The following is a 21820-nucleotide window of genomic DNA, read 5'->3' on the forward strand; positions in this document are numbered from 1 at the left end:
CTGAATACAATAGTTAATCTCCGTCCAGCTTTAGTAGGACCTAGTTAATATTTGGACCATAACATAAATGGTTGTTTCATTTCTTTCAGTTTCCCTAGTTCTTCAGCTTCTTAGCTTTTTAGCCTGGATATGTTTAGTATGTTTATTCTTATGAAATGGAAATATACCTTCTTGCTAAAGATCTATTAGAAGTGTTCAATGTGACAGAGTTTATACAAATTTAAAGTATCGAAATGGTAAAATATTATAACATCATGACCATTTAGTATATAATTTGTTTATGGTCAATATGAATACCATATAGTAATATATCATTCTCTTTAATAACTTCTAAGGATTTCATGCATATATTTGCTATAACAGAACTCACATGAATAAGAGAGTGTGTTTTCCCATGTTAATCATTGATTGTCAAGCTTACTATATCCAACTTAATATAAAAATTTTTTCCCTTGGAAATACATTGGGAACTTATATGTATTATAGTTTTCTGGAATATTAATTTGAATGCTTAGTTTAGACTGCGCAGCAGTGAAATGCACTACGCTAAAGTATCCTCTCTGAAACAATTATCTCTTTATCTGGCCAAGAAGTAAAAAGAGACACTTTAATAATATTGGGTCAGTCAGCTCTTTGATAAATTACGAATGGCTAATTATGTATGACCTATTTTTTGTAAAATTAATATTATTATTATAATTTAGTTTTTAGTTCCTATTCTTATAATATAATTCTATGCCTATTTTATTTAATGCGAAACCCATATTATTGTCTATATAAATATACTAGTTCGTCGTTTCTTTAAACTATGTTTTCTATTAATCTAGCGAACGTATATTTTTTAATGGCGCTATGTATGTGAATGAAATTTTTACTAATGAATTTCGTTAATGACTCTTAGCATGGTTCTTGCTAAATTTCTTATGGGGCTGTTCTTATATGACTATGTAGCTGCATATTATATATGCCATAACTTACTAATATATATAAATAACTGCCTAGGCTATTCTATTAATATAGTTTCAGCTAGTTGTATTCGCGTCTTTATTCGTCACTTGTTATGGCGACTTTTATATTATGTATTTTGATCTGAGCTTTTTACACTCTATAGCCGTGGATTACTCATACAATATATATAAATTCAAGGTGAAAACAAAAGGTTGACCTAAGAGATAAGATTACTTATCTGTAATGCGGCCACATTTGATAATATTCATTACTTACATGAAGGTTATATATGCTTGTTTCATTAACATTACTATCTAATACTGTATATAGCCTTATGGTTTTGTCCGTAGAATCTGCTCATAATTAATATAGCCTACCTAGTGATATCTGCAGATATGACACTCAGGTATATGAGTATAATCCTTATATATAAATAGTAACACTTGGCTCCCGTCTTTTTTAATGATATTTTTTGCAACGATATATTTTTTGCAATGATGTTTAGTTAGCAAGAGATTGGGTACTGTTTAAGTATTGACTAAGGCAACTACAAATGCCTTGGTGAATGTTACGTTCTTGACATGGATATTTAAGCCTATATTATTTTTAGTGTTTTTCAAACACCGATAATTTAGTAATGGCTGATTTAATTATATATTTTAGATTATGCTTAATATGCTTAGAGTCTTGTTTTTTAACAAAATGACAATGAATTGTAAATGAGTTTTTAGAACTGCTGATTTAACTTATGGGAATAATGAATGTAAAGTGCTACTTCATCAACAGCCCTACTTTTCCAAAAATGGGCATTATTTCCTGCTACGCAGGATTGTACTTAACAATTATACTCTTAATTAAGGGGCATTTATATATGCTGATATGAATTCTTTGCACAAACTTTGATATTATTATGCTGCTGAATTTATGAATAATGTCATTATGTTGCTTGTTTTAATATTATATAGATTATATTTGGATCGGACATTTAGATGCTGATTTTAGCAAACCAATAATATGGATGAACTTAATTTAATTAACATAGTTAATTGAATTATTGTAGGTAAAGCATTAATATAAAAGATGTTGGTGGTTTTGAAAGAATGTAACCTGATGAAGCGCAATCTTATTGCGTGAAAGCGCTTGTTCCTGTTTTACTTTTTGCCATTAAATGCTGTTTGACTCAATTCGTGGTGGTTTCAAGCAATTTCTTCACCATTGCAACCTTTGTACATATGTCGTGCATAAAGTGGTGCATATGTGCTGTACACCATACTTTGTAGCATCATATCTGAGAGCAAGCCACTGATATATCTGACTGCTACACGTGTTATGTACAGTAGGAGTTACATTACATTACATTATCTGCACATTCTGCGGATGGTCGTACAGTACTGAGGTCTGGGTACCTATGGTGAATGTTGACAGTGTGTATAGTGTTGATATGTACCTTAGCCTGTGTACAGAATGTGGTAGATGACATTGTTCTAGTTACCCTACTATAGATGTTACATGCTGCCCCACTGTATGGTACTGTAGTGGCGTACATGTTTGTAGTGCCATAAATACACATGTCCCATACAACAGTCAGCTACCAGACCAAACTGTGTAGCAGGCCAGTATATGTAGGGCAGTCTGTGAGTGGCACATATGAGGATGGTGTCGAACACATAGTCCATATACTGTCATACCATGCTAGCTAACCATATGTGGCTGTGGCTGTGTTCACATTGGTTGTGGATATGCACTGTCACAGAGGTGTATCATACCCTGTGCTGTGACATGCCTGTGGAGCCTGCTGTATATGCAGGTACATGTGCATTCCCCCTTGGGAAGTGTAGGCCAGTGTTTAGCCAGTCTGCCTGCAGCCTGCACAGTGTATTGTGACATGCCTAGCAGCTGAGTGTACCTACACAGTGGGATGTCATGTGCAGATACTAGTCAGATTGTCCCACTGCTGGACCTCTCCTAACAATCATGTATGTCAGACAGGGCAGTGGGATGCAGTGCAGATGTATGTCAATACCTATTGTGTAGTATGTAGCCATGGCACCCCTGTGCCAGCGGTCATACCGTTACAGGCCAGGCAGAATTGTGTGAATGCATGACCTATGGTGGACATTATATAGCTGTTGTCATGTGTTATACCCATCTACATGGCCATCCACATCCATATTGTCAGGCATGGTACACATATGTAGCACTAAGGGCATATGTGTATACCTCTAGAATGTACAGACTGTGTCAGACACCCACATATATTGGCCAATATCTCTGCTGGAGTCCACAGCGGCATTACATGCTAGCAGCAGTACTGTACACTGATGTCCTTTGGATGTAGTTCAGTAACCAATGGCACACATGTTATGAGCAGATGCGACCTGCCACACACACCATGTCTGTGAAGACAATCCCAATGACAGTAGCAATAGCCTACTAGTATACCTGCTAGAGATACCTGACATCCCCTGCAACTACAACATTGGGAACATACGGGCTGGGGTTGGCCTACACTTCATGTCCAGGGACTATGGTGGGAATATATGTACATATACATATCCAGATAGCCAGATGTACGATTACACATGCGTACTACACCCATTTAACACTGTCATGGCAACCACCCACTTTTGATCCCCACATCATGTGTGCGTGGTCCCATTACATCTCCTGTGTGATGGACATCCGTCCTGTGTGTCGGCAGCAGTGCTACCAACACCATGTAGCAATACCCCATACAGGAGAACTGGCGCACTCAGGGCAGCCACATATTTGTAGGAGGATCAGGAAGTACAGACAGACTGCAAGTGGAGTTGTGTTATGCTGTGTACATTACTGGTGTTACAGGGTGTGGGTGTACATACTAGTTTGCCATGGAATGCAGTCCGTCTGCATAGCACACAATTGTGGGACTACCCTCATGCCAGCTGGAGCTGTGCCTATCATATCTTGTCTGTCCACCACATAGGTCTTGTGTCAGATAATACACTGGCAGTGTGTGTGTGTTGAGTGTTACCAGTACATGGCTACATCCATGACCGTCCATACCAGCAATTCCCTGACTAAGGGTATGTTACAGACTATCCTGTAACACCTGCACCTTGCATAGTGTATGGCAATAGTTGTCCAAATATGTGCCTGTATTCCAGCCTCTGTCCATCACTTACATAACAAGCTGTGCACATATGTCATGTTGTCGGTGGTTGATCCATAGTGGGCTGGGAGTATAACACACTGCCATGTCTGCCATCAGTACACTGCCATTGTAACCCCCACACATATGGTGGGGCTGGGGTCATATATGTGTGGGTGCCACCTACACAATACATGTGTGCCCTCATGCACTGCAGAGCCCATTGTATGTAACAGTGGTATATGGCCCTGTATAATTGAGTCTAGGGGGAGTACTAGAAAAGACCTAGGATGCTACAAAATGTGGGGTTATCAGGGCTGAGCTGATTTAAGGTATCTGGATGTACAGTACCATATACTTCACCTATATACACATTACTGTCATGGATATGGGTGCTGCAGGACTACTGCCCCCTGCCATACAAACTGTTCTGTGTGTTGGTGTGCATGTGATGGTGGCAGTTATGCCAAGTTATGTAGCAGTTACAACCCATGTGGTCGTAAGACGTCTATATCACCTACTGTGTTTGTACAGTGTGTAGATAGAGGCTGCTGAACTACACACCTGGAGTACATACTGTCGATTGTTAGGTATCCTGTAGCCCAGTGTATCTTTCTTATTGTACAATGTGAATGGCTTGGCCTGGACAGCAACAGCTGTGAACCTTTCCAGCCTACTGTATGAGTGTAACTGGTCCAATGTAGCATCACTCCATTGATATAGTTGTCAGTGTCTGAACAGCTATATGGCATTGCATGTAGAACTGTAATAATACACAATGACAGCTTACCATGTCAGCAAACTTGTGGGTGTTGTTTCACTTATGACCTCTCTGTGGGAGTATGTTACAGGTAATGATTGTCATTTGTATGGGTGGCACATACAGTGTCCACTCATTTAGAGGTCAACTGTAGGCATAGTGGCTGTTCCATATTGTGTGCACCTACCACTTATGTTTCGTACTGTAAATATAACTGCATGTGTATGTGTAGTCACATGTATATGTACATATATGTATATATATATATATATATATATATATATATATATATATATATATATATATACCTGTATCTGCATATCTGTGTCTGGGTATCTGAAGCCTGGTAATGTTGATGGCATCCACATCATACATTCCCCATGGGAGCCAGAACGTACTGCATGATATGTTACCTATAACAGCCTGACATCATACCGGTGGGATGTAGTATAGGTAACATTGTGTGCCCATGTTGCCACTGGCCCTGGTTATGGGATCACCAACACTTGCTAGTGTATTGCAGGGTGGACATGTTTGGTTGGGGGGGGAATGCCTATTCGTACAACTCGTAAAGTGTGTGGTGCCTCTCGACCCCATTAACGTAACATGTAGCCTGTTACACTCCACTCCCTAACAGCTACATGTGCCTTGCAGTACCAGCACAACAGTGTTGCAGCAATGGGTCAGGAGGCATCATGGGAATCCCACTGAGGTCTGCCACGTGTGTGTGTATATGTGCATGTGAGCATATCTGTAGGGTACACCGGTCCGAGTCCACATACTGCTATTACAATACACATTACCACAGATTAGTATGGATATTGTTGTTGTCACCCATAGGTGAGGCAACACAATGCAACACCCTACTATGCCTATGGCATGTCCATCACATGCATATCCCTGTAGTACCACTGTTGTGATAAGAAATGTGTTGTTTTTGTGTCGTGGCCACTATGTGATAGTGGGTATGTCAGAATATCTAGATGGATTCTAGTGTGTACAATATCCAGTGGGGGATGTGGGTACTGTGTACACTGTCTTTACACCATGGTACACCTGGTATATGGCCTACATACCACTCTCGGGTAGCCAATGTCACCATCACCCATACAGGTAACAGATAACAGGATACGGCCCAGTTACACATGTGCTGTGTGCAGCCTACCTGTAACACATTGGACACATGCACTAGTTAGTTAGCAACTATACAACCAGGTCTCTAAGATGTGTGTCTACCTGTTATGTGTTGGTCAATGTGTATATGATGGTATGACACACTATGTATTCACCATATACAAACATTACATCCCCCATTACCATATTGTACATGTCTGTGGATGGTCTGCATGTAGCACGTCACCTGATACACACCTCACCCTACAGATGCTGTCATGTGTGCAATGACAGCCACACAGTTCAGTAGCACTACATACCCAGGTTGGGGTCTAGACACAGTGTCGCCAAGTCAGGATGTGTGTGTATGTGGATGGGTTGACATAAGGGTGCAGATTATACCTGTACCAGCAGGCCACCAGTCACATTTGCATGGCCAGTAACTGTTATACATACCTGTGGCATGTGTCCAACTGTACACCACATTGCGGCACTCTATCACAGTCACCATGTGCGTCAGAACCATGTTAGCCTGTCCCTGCATTGATGTTATGGATGGCAGGGATGTGGTACAGGTATCATCACATGCACAGGGTATGTGAATTTCATCCTAGCTGCATGGCTACACTACCTGACATGTATGCAGTACACATTACCCCTGACTACATTCTATATTGTGGTACATTGTGGCACCCCATTACAGTCACCGTGTGCATCAGAACCATGTTAACCTGTCCCTGCATCAATGTTATGGATGACAGGGATATGGCGCAGGTATCATCATATGCACAGGATGTGTTACAGGTGTGCCAAAGGCCGAGGGTGGTCCTAACGTGTCACCATGTGTGTGGGTGAGGGGTGTGGTTCCTTGATTGGGGCGTGGTGATGTGTGTGCCGGTATGGGTTCACCCTAGGTGTGGTTCCATAGTGTGTGGGTATGCATTCACACAGTTCCACCATGTGGCTGCCCCATACAGGTAATGTTGGACAGCTGCAGATCATACCTGGCAGGGTGTGGAATTCAGTGCCTCCAGCCACGGACACACTGACTGTACCTGCCAGGGGTTCCATGGGCACATGCAGGTACAAACCTTGAGGTGTACTCTCCCCTGATGATGACATATGACCGCTGGAACCGTGTCCCACCTGGGCCTGGCCAGGGCCATGTGCACGTGGCCTGCTGTGGTGTGGACAGCAGCCCATGTGGTGTGCTGGGGCTGGTACTGCCACTACGTGAGCGACTGGACATCCTGGCACATCCACTTGACCGCTAGCTGCTGGTGTCTCCAGTCTATGTCCATGCGGATGTTGCACGACTCTCACCACACATTCTAGCACAGACATACCACTGTCGAGAAGGCCAGCCATCTCACCCCACCGTCTGTCCATGACCTCAGTATATTCACGGAAGGCAACAGCGAGTTCATGGAGGTTGCCACTTACAGCTGCGAAAGCAGACCTTTGCAGTCTCAAGGCCTGTCTGGAGTGCATTTCCATACATGCCTGTGCCTCCATTATGGCCTGAGACATCCTCCTGGTGGTACCAGTTGTGGCTCCTCTGCCAGGGGCAGGATGACCTGCAGTCCTCCCACGAGCACCACAGTACATCTGCCGATGTGGTTGCCTTCCGGACATCCAGCTATGCTGGCTGTGACCTGACACAGTTGGCATGGACACCATACTTTCCTGGCCATTGCCATCAAGTGTCAACTGTCCCTCTGCTATGGCCACATGTGATGGTGTTTGTAGGGGCACTGTAACTGTATGTGGGCTTGGGGTGGCTAGGAGGGTGATGACACATGGCGCAGTGTTGGCCTCTGACAACCCCACCTGTGCCTCACCTGTACCTTCATCATCATCGGTGTCTGTAGGGACACCTACCTCAGTATGCATGCAGGAGGGACCCTGACCCACCTCGCCACCTGTGGGGGAAACAAATACACACATTAAGACCTGTTCAGCAGTGCATAACAGTACACACATTCACACACACTCACACTCACACTGACAGCCACCTTACTACTTCACCTTCCCTGCGTTTGCAGACAGTCCCACAGTCAGTTACATATGTTCCGCTTCCTGCATGGCACTTGCTAATATACATGCATCACTACAGCCCATTAACATATCATCCCCCTCCATGCCTACATGTGTGGTTGCCACACCTGACCTGTTACTCCATCGCCTCCCTGACCTGGGTGGAGTAGGTTGTACATGGCCTCACTGCTGTCACCCTGTATTACCCTGTGTGTGGGCAGTAATGGTGTACAAGGCCCCTATATGGTTGGGGCTGCTACATTCACTACATATGTCACACACCAGAGCCTCATACTACCGTCTTGCTCAGTCCATGCCACATCTGCTGCACAAGCAACCCATCATGCGGACGACAGTAATACCTGGATACACTCACTGATGTGCTGTGGTAATTCCCCATTGCATTTGTAGTGCTGCATTTGTGGGTAGCCGGTTACCTATCTGCTGCTGGCAATATGATGTGCATACCTGGTATGTACTGCACCTCCCAATGCATGCTCCATGCTACAGACCTTGTTATTCTATCAGCTGTCCTGTGTTCACATACCTGACAGGTTGTCCTGGTGTCCCATGTCTCACTCCATGTACAGCACAATCCCAAGGGGAAGTACTGCCATGTGGTCAATCCCACTATTGCCTGTGCATACATGGACACACACACACACACACACCTGACATGCATCGTCCATACTCTGCTAGATTGCACTTATGAGCACAACTGAGTCACACACACCCCCCACACTCCTACATGTGGAATTGCATAACATTTGTACACACAGTCCTCCCATTAGCCTTCTGTCAACATGCATTACACATAGAGCTCAACAGCATGCAGTGCAACTATAGTGACATCATGCTAGCAGCAGTATACTTGTGTGTGAGGCATGGGCTTTGTTGGTAGATGATGGACTCTCCCCATGTTAACACTGCACCCATGTACAAAGTGTTACTGTGATCTGTTCTGCACCCGGCCTTGTACTGTGCACCATACCTCACAGGTGTAGAAACCATTGATGCATCTGTAGTACTGTGTTGGTTATGTCAGCTCCAATGCTCACAGCCCTTTGTTTTGTAGCAACACATACTTGGGATGAGATGTGAACAGCTATCAGTTGTGGATGCCTGATGTCTGCGTTACAGATCACAACATCAGCAGTGCATGTATGACCAGTATATGACTATTACACTGCCAACCAGTGGACCTTACCATGGCTTTGAAGGGTGCACTACACATGTCCCAGACCTCTGCATGGTTGCAAGGTCTACTCATTTGCACATCCCTTGGAGTGCACACACTGCTGTCATGAGTGCTGTGGGGTCAGGGTTACGTCTGCAGTGTTTACTTAACTTGCTTGTGTGCAGCTGCAGCCGTGGTGGTGTTGAGTCACATATGTCCCTACTGTAGGCATGTGTCTGTTGTACCCTTCCAATACCCCAGCATGGTCTCTACTGTGATGCAGTGCATTTCTCAGCAACAAAGCGTGAATGTGTACAGCATGCAGAATGGGTAGGTGTGTTAGACATGTTCATGGGGGATAGCCCATAGCTATTACATGCCCAGTTTATCATCATGCATGAACACGAACCATACTCACCGGCTACGGGCTGCTGCCATGGTTGTATCCTGGAGGGACCTACATAGGAGTGCAAGAAAGCTGATGTCAGTGGGCACATTTGTGGCATTCATAACAGGCAAGTGCAGCATTGAATTACATCAACAGTAGAAGTACACAATATTACAGCTTATACACAACAGTTTATTACTACTACACAGCAGCAGACAAAGTATATGACATCTCAGTTTTGCATGATGTACCTGTACAGATGCAGATGCATACACACGAGTGGTGTACCGATGTGCCCTTAGGCCTTACCTGCACGCTCCTCAGCTGGTGTATCATTGGCACCCACCTCCAAGATATGCCCTGCCAGGTGTTGATGTTGCGGGCAAACAGGTGCCACTAGGCTGCTGAGAAGCTCCAACACACTGGTGAGGAGTGGATGGGCAGGTTGCCCCCCCTTATTGTGAGGTGGTCCCCCCTTATGGCAGCTGCATGCCGACGTACATGGTGAAGCAGGTCGGTGCAATGATGCCGGACCCCCTCATAGCTGCGGTTATGCAGTCCGACATCATTGATCCTTTGGACTAGCTCATTCCATAGGGCAGTCCTGTCCTGCTGGTCGTGGGCTGTCCAGCCGAAAAGAAGTACATAGTGCTGTACCAGGTGGTCGATGATGATAACCGTTTCAGTGGCACTGTAAGCAGGAAGGCAACTATGCGACATGATTCCTGGAAGACATAAGGAGGGAAACAGGACTGAGCTACCCATACGGCAGGGTTACCATAGTTCTTAATGCACATATATGTCTCCCCCTACCATATCAGCTACAACAACATGATCACAGACTGCACTTGTTATGTCAGCTGCTTACCTACCATTGGGACATATGTTGTATTGTACCAAGCTTTGTGCTATGTGTATGCACCACGCTTTGTGCTATGTGTTTGTAGCCATGCTCCCTGTGGGGACACTTATATTTACTGGCCTGTTACAGACTATTTCACCTGCATGCCATTGTCAGTGCCACTATATATATGTTTATCAATATACATCTATGTACATATATGTGTAGATATATGTTGTACATTGTGGATATACCTATGTCTATATGAGTGTCTTTATCTGTACACATACACGTCACATTCTGTATCACACAGATATGTGGAGTGCATACAGACATCCGGTATGCATTCTGTAACCATCTTTCATTCACAGCTGCACTGCTCTGCCTTGCTGCGACGCAGACAGGTGCCACATGTGAACACAGCCTAACATTAGGGTGGTAACTATGGTGTGAGAGTGCTGGTATGTCTATTACACACCTATGGCATTTGTGAATGCTATATTACACATACACATGACTGTCCTGCAAGTGGTGTGCTCTGACACCCATGTGTCAATCATGATGGCAGTACATCCACCAACAGCTATTGTCCACACTAGCATAACATACACAGATATTATGGCTGACATCTTTGTCATTTATTGCTGATCTGCACAGTTGGCAGGTATGCCCCACTGCTTACAGGGACAGACAGTATTGTCCAGTGCAGTTGGTCAGAGGGACATCATTACAGGGACAACTACAGATGGCACATATCAAACATTCTACATCATAAATCCTAATAATCTATACCTCATACTACATTAAATTACATACAGTTATGTTTTATATATATTTCAATGTTTGGACGGGTGTGTCATCTTCCCGGTTGTGACCTGTTGTAATTTGTTCCTCACTCCATTTTATAAGCATGCTTTATTTTTCCTTTTCTGTCTCTCTCTCTCTCTCTCTCTCTCTCTCTCTCTCTATGTCTCCAAAAGAGCGAATTAGTTGGTTTGAATGGATTTCAGCATGGCTTTTGTAGGTGATGCACTTGATGAGGTGATGGGCTCTGCACCAATCGGTGTGCAACAGTTGCTGACTGCGTGCAGCCTGCTGTGTAGTGATTCTGTTAACCATCGTCATGGCAACCCAGTACTATAAATTGCTTACTCATGTGGGCGTTGTCCCTTCACCTTCCCAGTATGGAGGGCATCCTTCCTGTATGTGGGCAGCAGTGTTACATATGGCAGGTTGCAGTACCTATTATAGCAGGGCTTGCAGACACAGGACAACTACACAATCTTAAGAAGTTCCAGACCTACAGACAGCGTGAGTAGTGTTGTTATGTGCTTTGTATATTGCTGGTCTTACAGTGCTTGCATGTACATAGTAGTTTAGGATGGAATGCAGTCTGTCTGCATATCTCTCAACAGTGGGCCTATTCATGGGATGGCCAGTGGATTGTCTGTTTGCTTTTGCCTGTGCACCAAACAGGGCTTGTCCTAGATATATCTCCGGCAATCTGTCTGTTGCATGCTATCAGTACATGGCTACTTCCAGTTGTGTTCCTGATGTGTTATTCCTGCATAAGGGTATGTTGCAATGAATCCTGTAACACCAGCAATGTGCAGGGTGTGTAACAACAATATTACAAGTTTGACCTTGTGGTCCTGCCTCTGTCCTCCAAATATATGGCTGGCTTTGTCCTGCTGTGATACAGTTAGGGGTTGTTCGGTATTGGCCTATCATATTATACTGCTAGCATTCCTGCTATCATCCCAGTTATATTGTGGACTCCCATGACATTTTGTTGGTCAGGGTCCATACATGGATAGATACATAGACATTATCACAGGTAAGAAATGTCCCCCTAGGCCTTCACTATGGAGTGTGACTGGCGTCTCCTGAACTACAGCTGTTATTGTTTATTGTTACCTATCTTTATGGCAAATCCTTTGTACACAGTTGTACGATTGATGGGCCTGGCCTGGACAGCATTGTATGTTATATATCCGCACTGTCTGCATCTACTTTTCTGTGAGGGCCTTGCATTCCTCACTGATTAATTAAGTGCAGATCTATGTTCTGTCAGTAATGGCATACATTACTGTGAAATACACCATTAAAGGTTGTCTGTGTATACATATCTGTGTGTCATTTCATGTCCTTTGAATAGTGAGTGGGCTATGTGTAATTCAGTACTCCTGTGCAAGTGTAAATGTAATTTAGTAGATTGTACAACAAAATGATGTTATACCGATTTCACATGGAAAATAGAATGTGCTGCAGTGGGACTCGAACAGAGAAGGCATGCATGGTAGGCAGATGCTCTGACCACTACACTATTGCAGTTCTGTGTAATTTGCATATTTCTACCTTAATGTCATACTCATGCTCCCTTTCCCAGGCCCCCGAGCTCCACGTACACAGCATCCATCCATTCTGCAGTTGCTAGCCCTGCCATACCACACCTACACACATTTCCCTCTCTGCAAATCTCGGTACTCCTCCATATTACTGTCTCAATGCAACCTTCTGCAGGCCCTTCATCCATTTAGTCCACATACATTTGAACCTTCCCTTCATCCACCTCCGATACTGGTGGGAACATCATTGAGACCCATAAATTATGGTGCGTCCTGGCAGGGACAGACCAGTTGTTGTGTCAAGAGTACACTTCACTGGTCTACACTGTCTCTCCCACTGGTAGCATCCTCCCAGGGTTTTGAGAAGTAGTGGTTTGTACACACAGCAGACCAGCCTCATCCCCCGCTTCCATGGATGAAACACGTCCCCATGCCGTGTCCCGTTTTCCATTCCTCTCTTCAGTATTATACAAGACTACTGTTTTCAGAGTATGCATGGACAGGCACTGTTCATTGATACTCATAGACTGCTTGGAATACTGTGACTGAGCACTGTGCACATGTGTGCTGGTATTAATGTACATGCTCACATACATTTCCTATACTGTTGACTGACTGTGCCAGATGTTATGTTTGTGATAACAGCAGCTGATTGTATATCTACCATGCCTTCATGGTAACTCACTCAGACTATAGTGTGCAGGGGGGGGAACCTGGGAGTGCTGATTATGTTGTTACTGGCCATGATGATGGCTGTGGGCTGCAGTGTGCCTAAGGCACTGCAGGGGAAGTGTGCATGGGTATGCGCTGGTGTGCACTAGGCTCAGACTTGGTGCCCTCTGGTTAAAGCGTCTTACACTGGGTTAAGCTCCACATTGCTTAACCAGTGCAGTCATTGCTTACCACTGCCCAAACAGGTGTACTCCCACTTGCTGCTGCATACCCCCACGCTACTTCATGTACATGTCGGTATTATACATGCTTAAGTCAGGTGTACATGTCAGGTATGACTGTTCACGAAGGTCAGTGTAAGGTTATGTGGGATCCCAGTTTAGCATTTCTGGATAGGTTACACTCAGGTATTCGGGTTAGGTTTAGTTATGCCATACCTGTTTTGTAGAGTAGATGTGAATAGTGGAGGTGTATGCGGGTAGGTGGAGGGGGGACATCTTAACTGTATAGTAGGCCATTTGACTGATTGGTGGGCGAGCAGTAGTGCAGGTCTGCAGGGTGTTGGGATATGTATGCGAGGCAGGATAGGAGGTGTCAGTGTCAGTAGCTGGTGTAGAGGTATGGAGTGTTGGGGGGTGGTGGATTTCACCAGGTGGTGAGCAGGTGGTGATCCAAGTTTGCTTGGGTTTTCCATTCATGTGTAATTAACATGTGTAGTCTGGGATAGCTGCAGTAATACACCTGTGTTTGGGGTTCCAGATTCTGCCAATATAGTGTGGAGGGGGTCACCTACTTGTGACTGTGAACATTACTATGAATGCAACAGGGGTCGATAGGTAAGGGGTGTTATTGGGCCACACAGAGGGGCTTATAGTAGGGGACATGTCCAGGGATGTGCAGGACGGCTGACGGGAAGGTCCACAGCTGGCCATTTCTTCTACAGCGACAGCTGTGTATATACCCTGCATTTGGGCGTAGGTCTGGACACTCACACCCCTGGGTGGGGGTGGGGATAGTAATACCTTGTGATGCCAATTAGTTTGGCTTACATGCCTACAGTGGGGTGTTGTGACCATGTGTTTTTATGTCATTTAGTGGGTTTGCAATGACACATCTGGTTATTCTTCCCATTGCCCTGCAAACTAGACATTGCCGCTGTGGGACTCGTACCAGGCGTGGCTGCTTGTTAGGTATTGGGTCTGCCCAATGTGCACTATAGCTTACATCCCTGGGGCAGTCCACATAGAACTGCTCCAGCCAACATCTGCACGCCTAGGCCCATAATTACATACCCATAGTTCTCCACCCACACCTCCTCTTCAGCACTCTTCCTTAATCCGGGTGCAGGTCAGGTCAGGCCACACCAGTACACACTACCCGCTCCCCACTTCTTGGGACCCATCATGTATGTTGTCTCGTCCCATGGATCATCAGGGTTCCCCAACCTTGTAGTCCGAGAACATGCATGCCCTGCCGTTCGACATCTGTGTAATGGCTGGAAACCCAAAAAGCTTTGAATATTTGGGTTGTCCCACAAAGGACATTCTTGTCTTTGTTTCAAGATTAGAATTGGTGAGTCTCTCCCACTGGTAGTATCCTGCCTGTAGTCTGGGAAGCAGTGGTTTGTTTACTTTTATTGTGTGTTTGTATGTTTCACCTGTCTAGCTGGGGGGGGGGGGGTTGATGCTACGTGTTACACTTTGTTGATTGGACCCTCACCCCCATTGGCACAGCCTGTGAACATATGTAATTCCTAACTGCTGTATCATATCTTAGCTATATATATATATATATATATATATATATATATATATATATATCTGTATATGTATATATATATATATATATATATATATATATATATATATATATATATATATATATATATATATATATATAGATATATATATGTATTGCTGTATATATATATATATATATATATATATATATATATATATCTAGATATATATATGTCTAGATATATATATATATATATATATATATATATATATATATATATATATAGATATATAAAACAACATATGGATGTATGGCTGTCTGCATATGTATATATATGTGGGTATTTATATATATGTCTGTCTATGTATGTATACGTTTGTACTGCAGAGAGGGAGAGGTATATCTCCATGTAGTTATGGGTATATATACACACACATGCCACTACATATTTACATCTACATCTGGTTATACCATTTTTTGGCATGTAAATTAGACTGTGCTGCAGTGGGACTCATAGCGGGAGTGGCTGCTCGTTGGGTGGCAGCTCTGCCCAATGAACACTATTGCTTACATCCCTGGAGCAGTCCAAATAGACCCACTCCAGCAAACACCTGTATGGCTAGACCCATAATTACATACCCATAGTTCCCCCACCCACATCTCCTCTACAGCACTCATCCTTACTCTGGGTGCAGGTCGGGTCTAAACACACCACTACACACTGCGCACTCACCACTTCATGGGACCCATCTTGTATGTTGTCTCAACCCATGGGTCATCAGGCTTTCCCACCCTTGTAGTCCAGGTATGTACACGCTTCACCTTGATAGGTCATTGCACAGGCTTCCTCCTATCATAAGACAGTTTCTGGGGTGTCCCGCAAGGGACGCTCCTGTCTCTGTTCCAAGATTAGACTTCTCGGGTCCACTGAGTCCCCCACCGGTTGAATCCTGCCTGTGGTCTGAAAAGCAGTGAATTGTTTACATTGTTTGTGGGTTTGTTTGTATGTTTTCCCTGTCCGGCTTGGGGGGGGGTCATGCTACATGTTACACATTTGTTGCTTGGGCCCCTCACCTCTCCATTGGCATGGCCTGTGAACATATGTCATTTTTAAGTGCTGTATCTTATCATATCTATATATCTGTGTATTTCTACACACACACACATATATATAATACATTTATATATATATATATATATATCTAACGACAACGACATGTGGATGTATGGGTGTCTGCATATGTATATATGTATATGTGTGTATTTATTTATATGTCTATCTATGTATGTATACATTTGTACTACAGAGAGTAGGAGGTAAATATCTATATAGTTATGGGTATTTATACAAACACATATACCTCTAAATATTTAGCTACATATCCTCTAATATTGACTGGTATTGCTGGACAATGTGTTTTGTGTGCATACTGGCCAACCTTGTATGCCACGTATGCTTTGTGATACCTATGACTAAATCCATTAGTGTACACAGAGTCACACGTGACTTGTATTGTTAGTACCAGGAATACACACATTGGGGATTCGACCTTCATCTACACCCAGGGTTACATAGGTACCCCTGGCTATGTGCATGGTCTACGGCGTGTGCCACACCTAGGATACTTGGGTCAGAACATCAGACGGGATGGGTCCCGAGGGGGTGGGAGGGGCATTGTGTGGTGGTGTGGTAGCTATGGGCCGGAAACCAGGGTAGGGATGGTGGCTGCGTGTGTGCTGTGGGTGGGGGGAAGCAGAACTGTTGGTTATGCATGTATGGGTTGTGGATGGCCTGGGTTGGTTGGGCCTGTATTACTTGCCCACCTAGTGGGTGGTGGACAGGGGTATGTGATGTCGACATGTGACATATGACAGAGGGCTAATTTAATTCCCTAGTTCAATGACAGACATACAGTACTATGAGCTTGGTAGTGTATTGCAGGGCAGACGTGTTTGGCTGGGCGTGGGGTATGCAAATTCATACATGACATGTATTGTTTGAGGCCTCTCAGGTCCAATGACAGTGCATGTGGACATATATGTTTCTGTTCATCTACCATTGGTATCTACATATGTCTGGCCGTATATACCTCTGTGGGTATATATATATTTGCTTACATATTTCTAACTATGTTGAAATATATCTACGTTGACATATATCTGCATACATATGTCACTTGATTTGTATATGTAGACATATAGATGTTGACATATATATGTTTAGTTGGCAGCATTTGCATGTATAGCTGTTCATATATTTGTGTATATATATATATATATATATATATATATATATATATATATATATGTGTGTGTGTGTGTGAGTGACTACATCTATAGATATGTTGTATCTGTTTAGATAGTGATATATTTGCACACACACGCCCATTTAGTTGTTGGTATACATTCTCTGTACTGCTGCATGACTGGGCTGGGGTTATGTTTCTGACAACATACAATTTCTGCATATCTTGTATGGCTTAGTGGTAAATCATTTCGTGAATGGTGTGCATGGTCCTGGGTTCTGGACTTGCAGAAGCTTTTTGTTTTGTTGCTGGGCAGAACACTGGCCGTTGGATATGGTGTGCTTAAGGTACTTCAAGCGGTTGTAAGCGGGTTTGCGCAGAGGTAAGCACTGCCGGCTTCCGGTCACAATGTCTTACACCCGTGCTTTACCCTGCACAAACGCACTTGCACACGCTTACTGGTGCTTACATATGCTTACTACTGCTCATCTGTGCTTACTGCTGACTTATCCATTATGGTACTGACTCTTCACATGTGCATTTAATGCAGTACTCCATTTCACATTTAAATGTTATTTAGTAAGTTGTACAGCAATAAAATGTAAATAAATGTTCGTATACAGTTTCACATGGAAAATGGTATGTGCTGCAGTGGGATTCGAACCGGAAATGCCTGCTCGTTAGGCAGATGCTCTGACTACTACACTATTGCTGTGCTGCTTCATATGCATATATCTTCCTTTTTATCCTCTTCAGTCTTTTAAGCTGCTTTAACGGTAGCTAAGCGATGGGCACACCCGCGCACCTACTGTTAGCTGTACTCAGAGTTTTAAAAATGAATAAGGGTGCTACTTCTTTTTATTTTTATGTCCTGTTGCTGTTGTACACATGGGGGACTGTTGGTAGGGATATGCGGACACCTATGAGCAGCCTCGCTCATTTATGTACACTTTCTGCTGTTCTACTTTGCAGGGGCATATTTATTCTGAGAACTCTGCTCTCAGACACGCCCCCTGCACTCGTACACGCTCTGTGTAGGATTAGGAGTTCAGGCAGCACACCTTCATTAATATGCATGGAGCGCTGGCATCCTCCTCCTAAATGGCCACTTCTGTGCAGGACTAGACTGAACGGAAGATTAGTAAATCCGGGGGGGGGGCTATGTTTTGCATACTTAAGTTGTTGTTTTAAGTTATGCCATGTGGATTCCTTTTAGTCATCAAAGTTTTACATTGGCCTCAAAGGCAGACGTGGTACACACATAAAAATATAACAATTGAAAGGAAGTTTTAACATCCTTCCAGATCAGATTTTATTAAACAAAGCAGATTTACTGTTACAGTTGGATGCAGTACATATTTTTTCATGGCAATGTGTGCTTTGATAATTTTCTGCTTATTAAGTGTAAGCGTATATAGGGATTAGTTAGAAATGTAAACAGAAGTAATACAAATGGTCATCTCTCATTAAACTTTGTAATGGTCATTCATTTGCTACTTTAAACCCCACCACTTCCCCCACCCTTCACTCTGATTATGGTGTGGTGGCTAACTGAGTCCAGCCATCGTGTACATGGAATTAATATTGTGAAGAAATGACTGTCATATACAATTATTATACTAATAAATATTTTCTGGCCTGTGCAAACAAAATCCTTCCTTTCCAAAGTTATCTGCACATTGTTCAATTTGTAACTATGCTGATATCTACACTACATGAAATTATGTGGAAATGCAAATATGTTTTTTGCTTGTGTATATATATATATATACATTTATACATGAAAAAATAACTGTAATTATACTCATGCTGATGTATATCTGTATTTTACACAGATTTACAGGCATACTTACACATATTTATTTACTCATGTATATACCTTTGTATTTATACACAAAAGTATGTCATCATATAAACGTGATATTTGTATATAGATATGTTTATGCCTTCTGGTGCATTGTAGTTACATATAGCTACATATTTGCAATTACATATACATCTCTTGTAGTGTATACTTTCAGTTATGCAATATTTATATAATAAGTTTTTTAAACTAACTTATATTTGATATGATTTAAAAAAAAATTAAGCACTTACTATACAACTCTGGCCTTCTTGCCGTCACCTGATCTACCCGCGTACACTTGTGGAGATTATTGTATCTGTATCATCACTAGGTGCCAGAGTGGGTGATCCCAAAAAGAAATGACAGGTGCTGATCCAATGTCAAGTTTCTTCCAGTTAGACCTATAAATACTGGACTTGGTCTTATAAATAGGTATGAATCCCTAAGAACGTAGAGTATAATTTTAGTCTCCTTGTCAGACCAGCTCAACCGTATGCCTTCACAGGTGCTGCCATCATTACAAGTGCCAGTACCAAAATGAGAAATGTAAGTGAAGGGCACAGGTTTGGAACAGCACCTTCTCGGATGTGAAATCAACATAAAAAATTACCCCATAAGGACATTACTAATGGAACTGCTATAACTGGGAAGTTTGTTTTTACCAAATTGCTTTGTCACATGCATATTTTTTTTAAGAAATTCTTTCACATTTCCTTTCCAAGGTGAATAAAATTCAGTTATGAAATCATTACTTTTAAGTTGCTTATATATGTATATTTCTGCTGTTGTGATTTCCTTTTGCTATTTTTATATGAATGGTACACCTGGTGGTCATGCATGAATCCTTTCTTTAAACATGCCCTTTTTAGTATTGCATCAGTTTAAATCATTTCCATTTACATGGCTTTTTTTTACTTTACTGCATAACGATGTCACTGTGGATGTCATTATGAATTTATATTAAGTATTGAGTGATTTGAGGCAATCAACTGTATCACAGTATGCAGGATGGCTATTGATTACACTTCACAAAAATGTAGACTGAGTGAGGTATGACTCCATTTTCCTTTTTCTAATCATAGATACATGTGTGGACAGTTGAGGTGACTGGTGACTGCTGTGGACATTGTCTCTGCTGCAAGCATGCTGGCAACATGTTCACAAATAAGTGCACAATTGTGGATTGATGACTTATGCACTCACATATTACTGCTATTTATAGAGATAATTATAAAAAGCCTAATTAGCATATAATAATAAATAACCCTGAATTTCTGTGAATAAGTTAAAGATCACCATATTAACTTGTTATCACTTGAAGCAGGTGAGGAATACTTTAGGAAATCAGGGACTTAATTCAACTAAGAAAACAATAATGGAAGCAAATGAAATTAGTTGAGACCAGTATTGTGTTTAGATAACAGAGTTTACTAGAAACAATGTTTATTTTACAGATCTGACAAGATGCAAGTGATTCTTGTATTTATTCATTCATGATATGAGTCTCAATTACAAATTAAAATTAATGACAAAAGCAGTGAAGTTGTGTGGGGAAAATTGCAATGTGAAAGGTATTTTAGAAATTATTTTTGGAGCCATTTACAAATTATGACACACAGGCTATGAATACATACTTTGAAGTGATTGATATCTGATGTACTGCATTTTCATTGATGTATTGTGTCAGGATGCATACTGCTTTACTAAGGGATTTCTGACTGTCAGTGATGAATGAAAAACTGCAAAATAAATACAGAAAAATAGTAGGAGGGCATGTTAGGCATGGCATAAGATGACAGTGCAATATTAAGTGCTTGCAGTACTGCTGTGAATTTGTTGATGATGCTGCACAGTTTATTACAACACAACTTTAACTGGCTCAGTTTTGATCTGCAGTATCTGTATATAAATATCAGTGGCATGTAAACATGCACTTTTCTTCTCACTTCTTTGATTTACTTTTGATGAAAGCCGGCATGCATTTATTGCAGTGTTGTTTGGCAGATGAGTGGATTAAATGTTTCAGTATGCGATTTTGGCATATTTTTTATGTAAATGAGTGATGCAGCAGCAGGGATCCAGACAGAGAAAGGAGAACTGCATGCTCATGAAAGTCAATAGGACATATGGCAAATATCTTTTGGGAAATGTGGGAAGCAAACAAGCTGAGACGGCAAAGGCATGAAACCAGGTGGCCATTTATAAAAATGCTGTTGGCTGAGGGAATTGCACATCAACTCAGTGCAAGAAGAGAGTGAATGATATTGTTGGGCATACAAGATCAAAGGCAAGGCAGAATGCAGTTGCCCATATCTGCATGGGTAGAGAGTTCTCCAAAAATAATTCCTTTAACACCTGATAAAGGATACCTCCTTTCCATTCATAGGGATGATTATGAAACAGATGATAAAGGCTCTGAAATGATCTGAGTTGGGGTGTGGACACTGGCTGGCATCCATCTTTGCAGTATCAACAGACATCTGCTCAGAAGGTTTGATTTCACAACAGGAAAAAAAAATAAATAAATAAAGATATATATATATATATATATATATATATATATATATATATATA

The 21820-nt window shown here is 42.3% G+C and overlaps 1 protein-coding gene across 1 annotated transcript in view; it reads left to right on the top strand.

Annotated features, from left to right (window-relative positions):
* The window catches only part of SEMA3D (semaphorin 3D), a 1474119-nt gene that overhangs the window by 1264035 nt on the left and 188264 nt on the right, over nucleotides 1–21820 (top strand). The gene's annotated exons all lie outside the window — the stretch shown is intronic.

Source organism: Protopterus annectens, chromosome 11.part0, assembly GCF_019279795.1.
Source record: "Protopterus annectens isolate FY-2018-M chromosome 11.part0, PAN1.0, whole genome shotgun sequence".
NCBI classification, from domain to species: Eukaryota; Metazoa; Chordata; order Ceratodontiformes; family Protopteridae; genus Protopterus; species Protopterus annectens.